Source organism: Tenrec ecaudatus, chromosome 4, assembly GCF_050624435.1.
Source record: "Tenrec ecaudatus isolate mTenEca1 chromosome 4, mTenEca1.hap1, whole genome shotgun sequence".
Taxonomy (NCBI): domain Eukaryota; kingdom Metazoa; phylum Chordata; class Mammalia; order Afrosoricida; family Tenrecidae; genus Tenrec; species Tenrec ecaudatus.
Window position 1 is genome coordinate 157,031,775 of NC_134533.1, and position 10,532 is coordinate 157,042,306.

The window sequence follows — 10,532 nt, forward strand, 5'->3', positions numbered from 1 at the left end:
ATTATCTAGTTCACAACTGACATCTTTCAGTAAACAGAAGTCCCACAATGTGAGTTCTTCAGCATCGACTCTTAACCAGAATAAGGAATTGTACACAAGGGTGAAAACACACACACACACACACACACACACACACACACACGTGCGCGCGCATTTCAGTTAAGGTGACTTGAGTAGTCCAAGGATTTGCATGGTCGTAGTTCTAAACCATCAGCAGTTCCTCGGGAGAAAGACTGGGCTTTCTACTCCTATAAGTAGTTACTGTCTCAGACACCCACAGGCGTCACACTGAGGCAGCATTAACTGCATGACAGTGAGTTTTTTTTGTTTGTTTTTTGAGATGATCCCGAGATCTCACTGAGTGAGCAAGAGCTCTCATGGAAGGACGTTGCTCTACTGCCAAGCCTCTGACCCTGAGTTCCTGAGACAACCTGAAGGGCAGCTAATGCTCCGGGAGTCACGGGCTCAGCCCTCCTGCATAGATAGTAACGCCTTCTTCAGGCTGGTTTTGACTTTCTCAATGTCTTCACGCGGTGTGCTTCGGATCTGTCCACTCTTGGCTTTTGTTGTTTGAAATGATGGAATGGGGTATATTGTAGGACTTGAGATTGTGCTAGTTTCTATTGGGCCTACCTCTTATGCCATGGCCCTCTTTGGGTTCGGTAATGCTTTCTGCCCCGCCATCTACTCAGTCTCCTATTAGAATAACCACACTAGCTTCCCCTTGGTGGGTATCTGTGTGGGTGACTCTTCCCCATTTGCACACTTTCAATCTCTTTCTGGTCTTATGTGTACAACTCAACTATTGAAAGCAGCATAGACAGTTGTTTTTATTTTTTCCCTTCCACCTTCTCATTATCTACATATGGCCATTCTTAGGACCCCTCCCAGCTGTTTCCATATCGGCTGCCTCCTGGCATCCCTCCCATTTCCTCAAGATCCGAATCTGGGGTATCCCTGCCTCAGCTACCTCATCAAATCCACACCTGTGCTGCTCGTTGCCCCTTGATATCCCTTCCGTGGCCAAACCGGTGGCTTCTTTGGACACATCTCACCTTCTGAGCGTTGCCTTCTCTCCATCCCTCCTACTTCGTCACACGTCACAACTATGGTTTCCTCACTTCCCAGACCGGAATTCCTTTTTATAAAACTCCCCACTCTGTCCAGCCCCTGGGAACCATTAATCTTTTACCTCACCCATTCGAGGTATTTCATATAAATGGGATCATACAGTACTTGTTCTATGGGTCTGGCTTAGTTTACATAATGTTTTCAGGGTTCATCCATGTGGTGACATGTATAAGAACTTTATTTCTTTTTACAGTCAAGCAATTCCCTCACTCTCTCTGTCTCTCTCTCTCTCTCTCCCTATCTATATATATACACATACACACACATATATATATAATATTATTTATAACCCAAACTGATTTAAAGAAATGAAAATAGTAAATCAATAAGAAAACTAAAATAAAATAAAAAGAGAGAAGAAATATACAAAAATCCTGGGTCTTTTTGCTGGCCTTCAAGACGGTCCAGGAGCTGCCCTTTAGACCATGTTCTGTTCAGCCATTCATCTGTTGATAGGCACTGGGGTGCTACTACCCCTGCATTAGTGAGAAGAAATGACACATCTATGAACAGTGATATACATGAGTCTGTTTGAAGTGCTGCTTTCAATTATTGCACTTCTCCCCACCCCCGCCCAAATATTTCTCTTTTTGAAAAGCTGCCAAACTATTTTCACAGTGGCTGTACTATTTCCACCAACGATGAATAAAGGTTCCCCTTTGTCCACATCCTTCCCCCTGCCTATTTTCCACTTTCCTGCCTACTGTCTGTGACTTCTCCTTAGTGAAGGTCAAGTGGTGCCTCCTTGTGGGTTTAACTTGTGTTTTCCTTATGACTCCTATGAAAATGAATGAGGCAGACAGGAGAAGAACGGAGACATTTGAATTATGGTGCTGGTGAAGAATATTGATGGTGCCATGGACTGTCCGAAGAACCAGCCAATCTGTCTTGGAGGAAGTACACTTCAAATGTTCCTTCAAAGTGATGATGCATGATGATGAGACTTTGTATCACATACTTTGACCATGTTGTCAGGAGGGACTAAGCTCTGGAGAAAAGGATGCTTGGTAAAGTAGAGGGTCAGTGATACAAAGGAAAGCCCTCAACAAGATGGACTGTCATGGCAGCTTCCAACAATATGTTCACACACAACGATTGTGAGGATGGCAGAGGACTTGGCAGTGTTTCATTCTGATGCTGTGAGTCAGAGCTGACTTAATGGCACTTAATTCATGATATTATGCCTTTTTTCATGTTTATGTCCTTTTTGAAAGTGTGATCTCTTTCACAGCAGACAGCAGTAGTAGTTGGGCACCATCTAGTTATTCTGGTCTCAAGGTCATGGTTTCCGGGTTTTGCATGACCCATTAGTCCTTCCTTTGGGCTAATTGCTTCCCTGACTCTGATTGTCTTCACTTTTCTTTACTCTGGATGGGAGAAACCAATATACCACTCATTTTGGCCTATTTTTCAATTGGGTTGTTAGAGTTTTGGTGTTGTTTGGAGAGTTCCTTGGATACTCTTAATATGAAACCCTTATCTGATATATGGTTGCCCCAAATTTTCTCTCAATCTGTAGGTTTGTTTTTCATTTTCTTGGCCATGTCCTTGATAGAAAACATTTTAAAATTTTGAGGTGGGTCAAAATAAGAAACCATAATATAGATGAGCCAGTCAAGGTGCAGTACAGCACCAACGAAACATACAATTTTCCTCTAGTTGTTTAATGCTTCCCTGACTATCATGATCCCAATTCTACCTTACAAATCCAGTGAGATCACAGCATGTACACTCGTACAGATAAGAGCTCACAACACCGGGAATCCAGGACAGAGAACCCCCTCAGGACCAATAATGAGAGTAGCAATACCAGGAGGGGAAGGGGAAGGTGGGGGTGGGGAAAGGGGAAACTGATCACTATGAACGGCACATAACCGCCAGGTGGCCAAACAATGGAAAAGTTGGTGAAGGGAGACAACAGACAATGTAGGACATGAAATAATAATAATTTATAATTTATCAAGGGTTCATGAGGGAGAGAGGATGGGGGCAAGAGGGCAAAAGTGAGCTGATACCAAGGGCTCAAATAGAAACAAAATATTTTGAAAATGATGATGGCAACATATGTGCCAATGTGCTTGACACAATGTATGTATGTATGGATTATGATAAGAGCTGTAAGATCTCCCAATAAAATGATTTAAAGAATAAAAAAATTCATAGTATACACCAGGCTTCTTGGTTGGATAGAGAGGTGGAATCCCTGGGACTAAGACTCTTAATAACCCTTTAGGTCTGGAAATGAACTCACCCCCAGGGACAAAGCTGAGAAGGGTTAAGAAAAAGGAGGAATGGAAACATAGCACAGGGAGACGTGGGACACGTGATTCACACGGTGGGGATAACAATCAAGGAGGTAAACCAAAATGTACATAAATTATTGAATGGAAAACTGACTCTCTAAACGACTGGTTAATCTGCTCTCTCTTGCAATTAACAATAAAAAAGTGAAAACATTTAAAAAATGAAATCCAGTTTATCTACTTTTTACTCTTGTTGCTCATGCATTTGGTGCCAACACATTGTTTTAAAAATCTAGTTCAGAAGTCTTCGTTTTTTGCTCACATTATATAGTCCATTCATTATAGCTGTGGTGGGTGTGTTAGTCTGGGTTGACTAGGGAAACAAATACAGAGAGACTCATATATGTGTAAGAGATAGTTTTATATCAAAGAGTAATTGTATATTAATAAAACTTCCTGGCCCAGTCCAGATCAAGTCTGTAAGTCTGATATTAGCCCATATGTTTGATACCAGTGTATAAATTCCTCTTCAGACTCATGCAACACATACAATGATGCTGAATTCAGGAAGATCACAGGTCAGTGGGTGGAAAATCTTGTGAATCCAGTGTTGTTGTAGGCATCTCAGTGCTGGTGTGGGTCTCCATGTGGCTCCTCCAGCTCATGGGCCCTGGCTGGGATCAGCATGGCTCCATGTGTCTTCTCAGCAGGAAAACAAAACAGAGAGAGTGTGTGTCCTACCTCCAGGGAGGAAGACAGGAGTTCCCAGAATCCTCAGGAGAAGGCCATGCCCACACAGAGGCCTCATTGGATATGACCTGATTGACAGGCTAGACTTCACCTGTTCACTCAGGTTGACAGGAGATCATGTAACTGCCACAGTCACCAACAGTCAGTAGCTCGGAGCTTAGTGAAGCAGGCCCAGATAGGATATCAAGCGCAAGCAATACAAGGTGACAGGATCTACCAGCCTCAAGCTTAAGCGATGTATGCATCAGCAGTGTTGCGAAGCAGGTCTCAAAGGAGCCTAAAGCTCTAACAACATGATCCACAGGTTGACTTGGCCCACAGGTAGTGTAGCTCACAGGTTGAGGCAGAGACTTAACTAAACAGCAGTATGTTCCAGCACACTTCGATCACCAGAGAGCAAGAGAGATGGGGGCGGGTCTTACAGAGTCATTTATCTCTTTGCCTTCCAATCAAACTGTGACCTGATTAATCCCACATGTTCCTATTGGTCAGGTTGGCACAATAAACCTAACTATCACAGTGGGGTTTATATATACTCTTACTATTTATTTTCTAATTAACTCACCAAGATTAGATTTCATTTTTATTTACTTTTACTTTCCTTTGGAGTACCAAAAAACAAATTAAAGTATTTGATTTTTACCCTTGGTTAATTTGTCATAGCCATCTTTTCTGCCTTTTCCCATTTATCCAGTGCTGAGCTTGACTAGATGCTAGAGCATTACCTTCAGTTTGGGGCTCTGGAGATTCAAGAGGCAAAGTCATAGATTCTGAGTGTTCAGAGGTGAGCATGGGTGACTGGATGGATGTAGAGCTGCAGGGCTGAACGAGACAATACTCTGAAGGATTTATGAGATGCATAACTTTGTAGTGGAAGAGTCATAGGGACTGTACACACAACAGAAAAGAGAAATACTGTCAACGACTTCAAACATAACAAATGTTTCCTGGTTTCAAAAGAAGTCAGGTTTCCTAATTTTAACATTCATTTCTGTCCTTTGAGAAGGAGTCATGACACTGGCATTTAAAAATATAAATTAGGCATCACTCATTATTTAATTGCTCGATTTCCTACCATTTATCAGGTATTTTTGGTCAAAGAGAGAGATGTCATCTGCATAGCTTTTCTGTCATCTTCTTTCTTCCTGGCTTTCCTTTTGATTTCAGAGGCTGCGTTTTCATGTGTACATTTTCTAGCCCATGTTTCTGAAAAGAACCAGTCGACATTCCACCATTTCAGGAGGGCGCATAACGAGCAAGAACAAATGTTGCTCAAGGAAGAAGTTCAAACTGCACTGGAAGGAGTAGCCGTCAGTGTCAGGAATTGACAGACTAGCCATCGACATGTTTCAGGAAGTTGAAGAAGCACTGGAAGCACTCACTTCTCTATGTCAGGAAATTTGGAAGACAGCTACTTGGCCGACTGATAGGAAGAGATCCATACGTGTACACAGTCCAAAGAAAGGTGACCCAACAGAACACTCCAACTTTGGAACAATATCATTGATATCGCACACAAGTAAAATTTTGCCTAATATATTCAATAATGGTTGTAGTCGTACCTGGGCAGAGAATTGCCAGAAATTCAGGATAGATTCAGAAGAGGACATGGAGCAAAGGCTATCATAGCTGATGTCAGATGGATCTGGGTTGAAAACCAAGAATACAAGAAAGATGTTTACTTGTTTCATCGACTAGGCAAAGGCATTCACCTGTGTGCACCATAATAAACTGTGAAGAACCTGGAGAAGAGTGGGAATTCCAGAACACTTCATTGTGCTCATTTGGAACTTGTACGTGGATCAAAGCAATTGTAGGAATAGAAAAACGGAATACTACATGGTTTTAAATTAGGAAAGGTGCATGTCAGGATTGTTTCCTCTCAACATACGTGTTCAATCTGTCTGCCGAGCAAATCATCAGAGAAGCGGGACTATATGAAGAAGAGGGCAGCATCAGGATTGGAGGAAGGCTTATTAACAACCTGAAATATGCAGATGACACAACCTTGTTTGTGGTAATTGAGGGGGAATTGCAGCACTCGCTGATGAAGATCAAGGATTGTAGCCTTCAGGACAGATTACAGCTAAATATAAGGGAGACCCAAATCCTCACCACTGGACCAACGGGTAACTTCATGATAAATGGAGAAAAGGTTGACATGGTCAAGGATTTTGTTTTGCTTGGATCCATAGTCAATGCTCGTGGAAGCAACAATCAAGAGATCAAAGACACTTTGCATGAGGTCAATCTGCTGCATAGACCTCTTTAGAGTATTGAAGAGCAAGAGGCTACACTGAGGACCAAGGTGCGCCTGACCCATGGCGACATATGCATGTGTAAGTTGGACTTTGAATAAGGAAGACTGTGGAAGAATGGGTGCATTTGCTTCGTGGTACTGGAGAAGACAGACTGCTAAAAGGCCAAACTGATCTGTATGGGAAGAAATAAGGCCAGAGTGCACCTTAGAGGCAAGGATGGCAAGACTATATCTTACATATTTTGGCTATTGTCAGTTGCTGGAGAAAGACATGTTTGGTAAAGTGGAGGGGCATCGAAAAAGAGGCAGGCCTTCGACGGGATGGATGGACACAGTGGCTGCATCAATGGACTCAGGCACAAGAACAATTGTGAGACTGGTGCAGGACCGGGCAGTGTTTCCAGCTGTTGTCATTAGAGTCGTCATGGGCCAGAGCGGACTCGATGACACCTAACAACAGCAACAACAACTAGTGTCTAAAGGGCACACCTCCATTCGGCCGATGTCTCTGCCTCCCTTCTCTGGAACATACTTCTCTTTGTGTTGGTATCTTTACTATCATCAGGTAGGCCTCACTTCAGAAAAAAATCTTCTTTTGTCCTTCTTAGCTCTTTTTCACTCTGTTTCTTCACCAAGTCTGAATTTCGATCTCCCCAGTGTCCCTCACATCCACCCCCATCTCCGCCATCACTGGTTCTACCTGGCTTTGTCCACTGTTGAACCACAATAATAATTACAAGGACAACCCACTCTGCTGATTGAGGACATGAATGAATGCCCACATAATGCAGCGGAAAACAGACCCTGTACAGTAAGCAAAAAGACCTTCCTGATGCACCAATGACCATGTCTTCAGAAGCTAAAGGGGCCAGTGGGCTTGGGCATGGTCAAGACCAGATGCATCGGGAGGCGTTATTAAGAGAAGAGAATGATAAAGAGTATAAGATGTTTCAATTTCCGTAAGCCCCACACTACCTTGTGCTTCTCCCCTGTGTTCATTGACCCGACAGTTATAATGGCCGAAGTGAATAAAATGTTGAAAGCCAATTTTTGATCCCCAAGTGTATGGGCTCTCTAGAGGGCTCAGTGGACTTGATGCAGCAGAGTAACGTAAAAAATCAGGACCCCCATGTCCAGGATATTATAGCACCTATAAAACATGTTTTATATTTTTTGCTCAATTTTATGCTGTTAAGCGAAACATTTGATATCATATAGCACTTTAAGTACATTGATTTATGTGAAGTCAGCAATTGCATCCGTAATAAAAAGTCCCGAGTATGGGTTTTAAAAGTAATCTACTGTATTTATTATTGACATAAGCAGTTACCTGCAGTCCATTTGAACATCATCTGAGATTTAACTCATGTATTAAAGATATTATGTTTCCCACTCAGCAAGGTCATCATCAAGGTGAAAACTGTATATGGTTGAAAATGAAAAAGATCAAATGGATAATGATGAATATCTTTAGAAATAAATGATCTGTAGAGTTTTATCTTTGTACTTTTCCGATTAATAATCATATTCCACTTAGTTTAGAAAAAAATATGCCCACCTCCTTCCCTTGCAACCACAAATTGGTTCTCCTGCTCTATGATTTTATTATTTTAAGAACGGCTTCTTAGTGGGTTTCGGCCCTGTGTAACCTTTTAAGAAGGACTCGTTAAAATTCAGTGTAATTCCCGGGAGGACCGTTTAGCATTATTTGGATGGACTCTCGGCTGTGTGTCCAGGGTCGTTGCACCACGGGAGGCAACTTACAGTTGATTTTAGGACTACTTCAGTATGCTACCAAAATAAGGGAACAAAACACTCAAAGTGTTTCATAACCCGGGATCCCTGTTTATAATGACAAGCCCACGTTCACGAATAAGAAATACTTCCTGTGGGACAGTTTGACCAAACAAACAAAGTGCATCTGTTCATTGGCTTCCTCTGCAGGCTGGGCCCTGCCCCCACCAAGCGCTCACTCCGACCTAAGAGGTAGTTGGCCGTCATCATTTAGAAACCATTGTGTTTCCTTTGTGCTAATTTAAAAGGTGCTTTAGTGAAACTTTGGGGTGGGGCGGGGGGGGGGGGGCGATACGAAATAACAGAAACTGGAAAAGGCCTCCACTTGTAGTTTGCATTTGCAGAGCATATAATTTGATATGAAAGCATTTATTGACTTCACCCTGAGTGCACATGGTAAGCCCAGAGTCATGGGAAAACAAAGCATCCAAGTGCCAGGTGAAGAAATTGGCATTGTGTTACTTTGACTACCCAGTGTGCTTCCTGTTGTTGCTCTAAAGATCGCGTGCACATTTGTTCTTGCTTTCATAAATCACTTGTAATCTGAGAAAGGCGGGTTCTCTCCATATACCTCAATAGGGAGAGGGCTATAGTTGGGTAGCTAACTGCTGGGTCAGCAGTTCGGAACCACCAGCTCTTCTGAGGGGGAGAGACCAAGCGTTCTACTTCTGTAAAGACATACGGTCGTGAAAACCCACAGGGCCAATTCTATTCTCTTCTATTGGATCATTATGAGGTAGCATAGACTCAATGCCAGTGAGTTTGAGTTTTTTTGTTTTACAGACTGTGTTATTCTGGGTAGACTAGAGAAACAAATTCAGGAGACACTCATATGTATATAAGGGAGAGGTTTATATACAAGAACAATTGAACATTGAGAAAACATCCCAGGCCAGTCCAGTCCAGATCAAGTCCATAAGTCCGATATTAGCCCATATGTCTAATACCAATCTATAAAGTCCTCTTCAGGCTCATGAAACACATGCAATGACACCAAATGTAGAAGATCACAAGCCAGTGGGTAGAAAGTCTTTGGATCCAGTGGCCTTGGAAACAGCGCTGGCAGGGGTCTCTGCATGGCTTTCTGCACCCAGGGCTGCATCAGGGTGGGTCCATGTGTCTTGTCAGCTGCTATGTCTCCCAGGGTGTATCAGCCTTTTCAGTAGAGTCTCCAAGGGAGTGAACTGAGAGAGATAGTGTCTCTTGTCTCCAAGAAGGAATCCTGGAGTTCCCAGAATTCTCAGGAGAAGGCCATGCCCACATAGAGGTCTCATTGGCTATCTCCAGATTGACAGGCTAGACTCCACCCCTACCCTCTTAATCTTCAAGTTGACACCAGATTAGGTGACTACCACACAGACTTAATGTAGTACTTAAGCTGAGATAGCTATCTGACTACTGTGTCTGAGAACCTCGGTGTAGGAAAAAAAAAAAAGGATGCTACTTGCTGGTCTTCAGGTAAATAATATGGGAGGAAAAACAAAGTGATTCTGCTGACATGCTGCTTTCTACTAGCACGAGAAAATTACAAAAAATCAAAACTGCTGTGGAAGAAGTATCATCAGAGTGCTTCTTAGAAGCAAGGATGGAAGGCTTTGGCTATGTCTCAGGGGAGACCAGCCCCTGGAAAAAGACATCATGCTTAGGAAAGTAGAGGGGCGCCGAAAAAGAGGCAGGCCCTCGACAAGAACATGGACACAGTGGCTGCAACAATGGGCTTAAATGTACGAACAATTGTGAGGATCATGTGGTGTTTTGTTCTGTTATGCATTGGATAGCTATGAGTCAGAACTGACTCCGCCAGCACCGGTATCTAGTAACAACAACAACATATATGACCACTGTTGTGTTTGAGTCCATAGTTACAGCTATTTTGTCAATCCATCTCTTTGTTGGCTTTCTATTTTACCAAGCATAAGGACCTTGTCCAGGGACTAATGTCTCCTGGTAATATGTCCAAATATATGTCTGAAGTATGTGAGAAGTCTAGCTATTCTTGCTCCTAGGTTACTTGTAAGGAGGATACATGAGGGACTTATATGATCTTTAGCACAATAACAAGAAACACCCATTGTGCAACCAGGACTTCTTCCTAGAAGAGGGGTGGGGGGAAATATATGACTGGTGTCTCCTGACAACATGGTCAATGCATGTAAGACTCCATCTTGCCTTCCTTGCCTCCAAGGAGCACTCCGACCATACTTCTCCAAGACAGATTTGTTTGTTCTTTTGGCGGTACATGGTTACGTTCACTATTCTTTATCAACACCACCATTCAATTGCGTCTATTCTTCTTCACTCTTCCTTATTAAGATCAAGCTTTCACATGCCTATGAGGTGATTGAAAATACCGT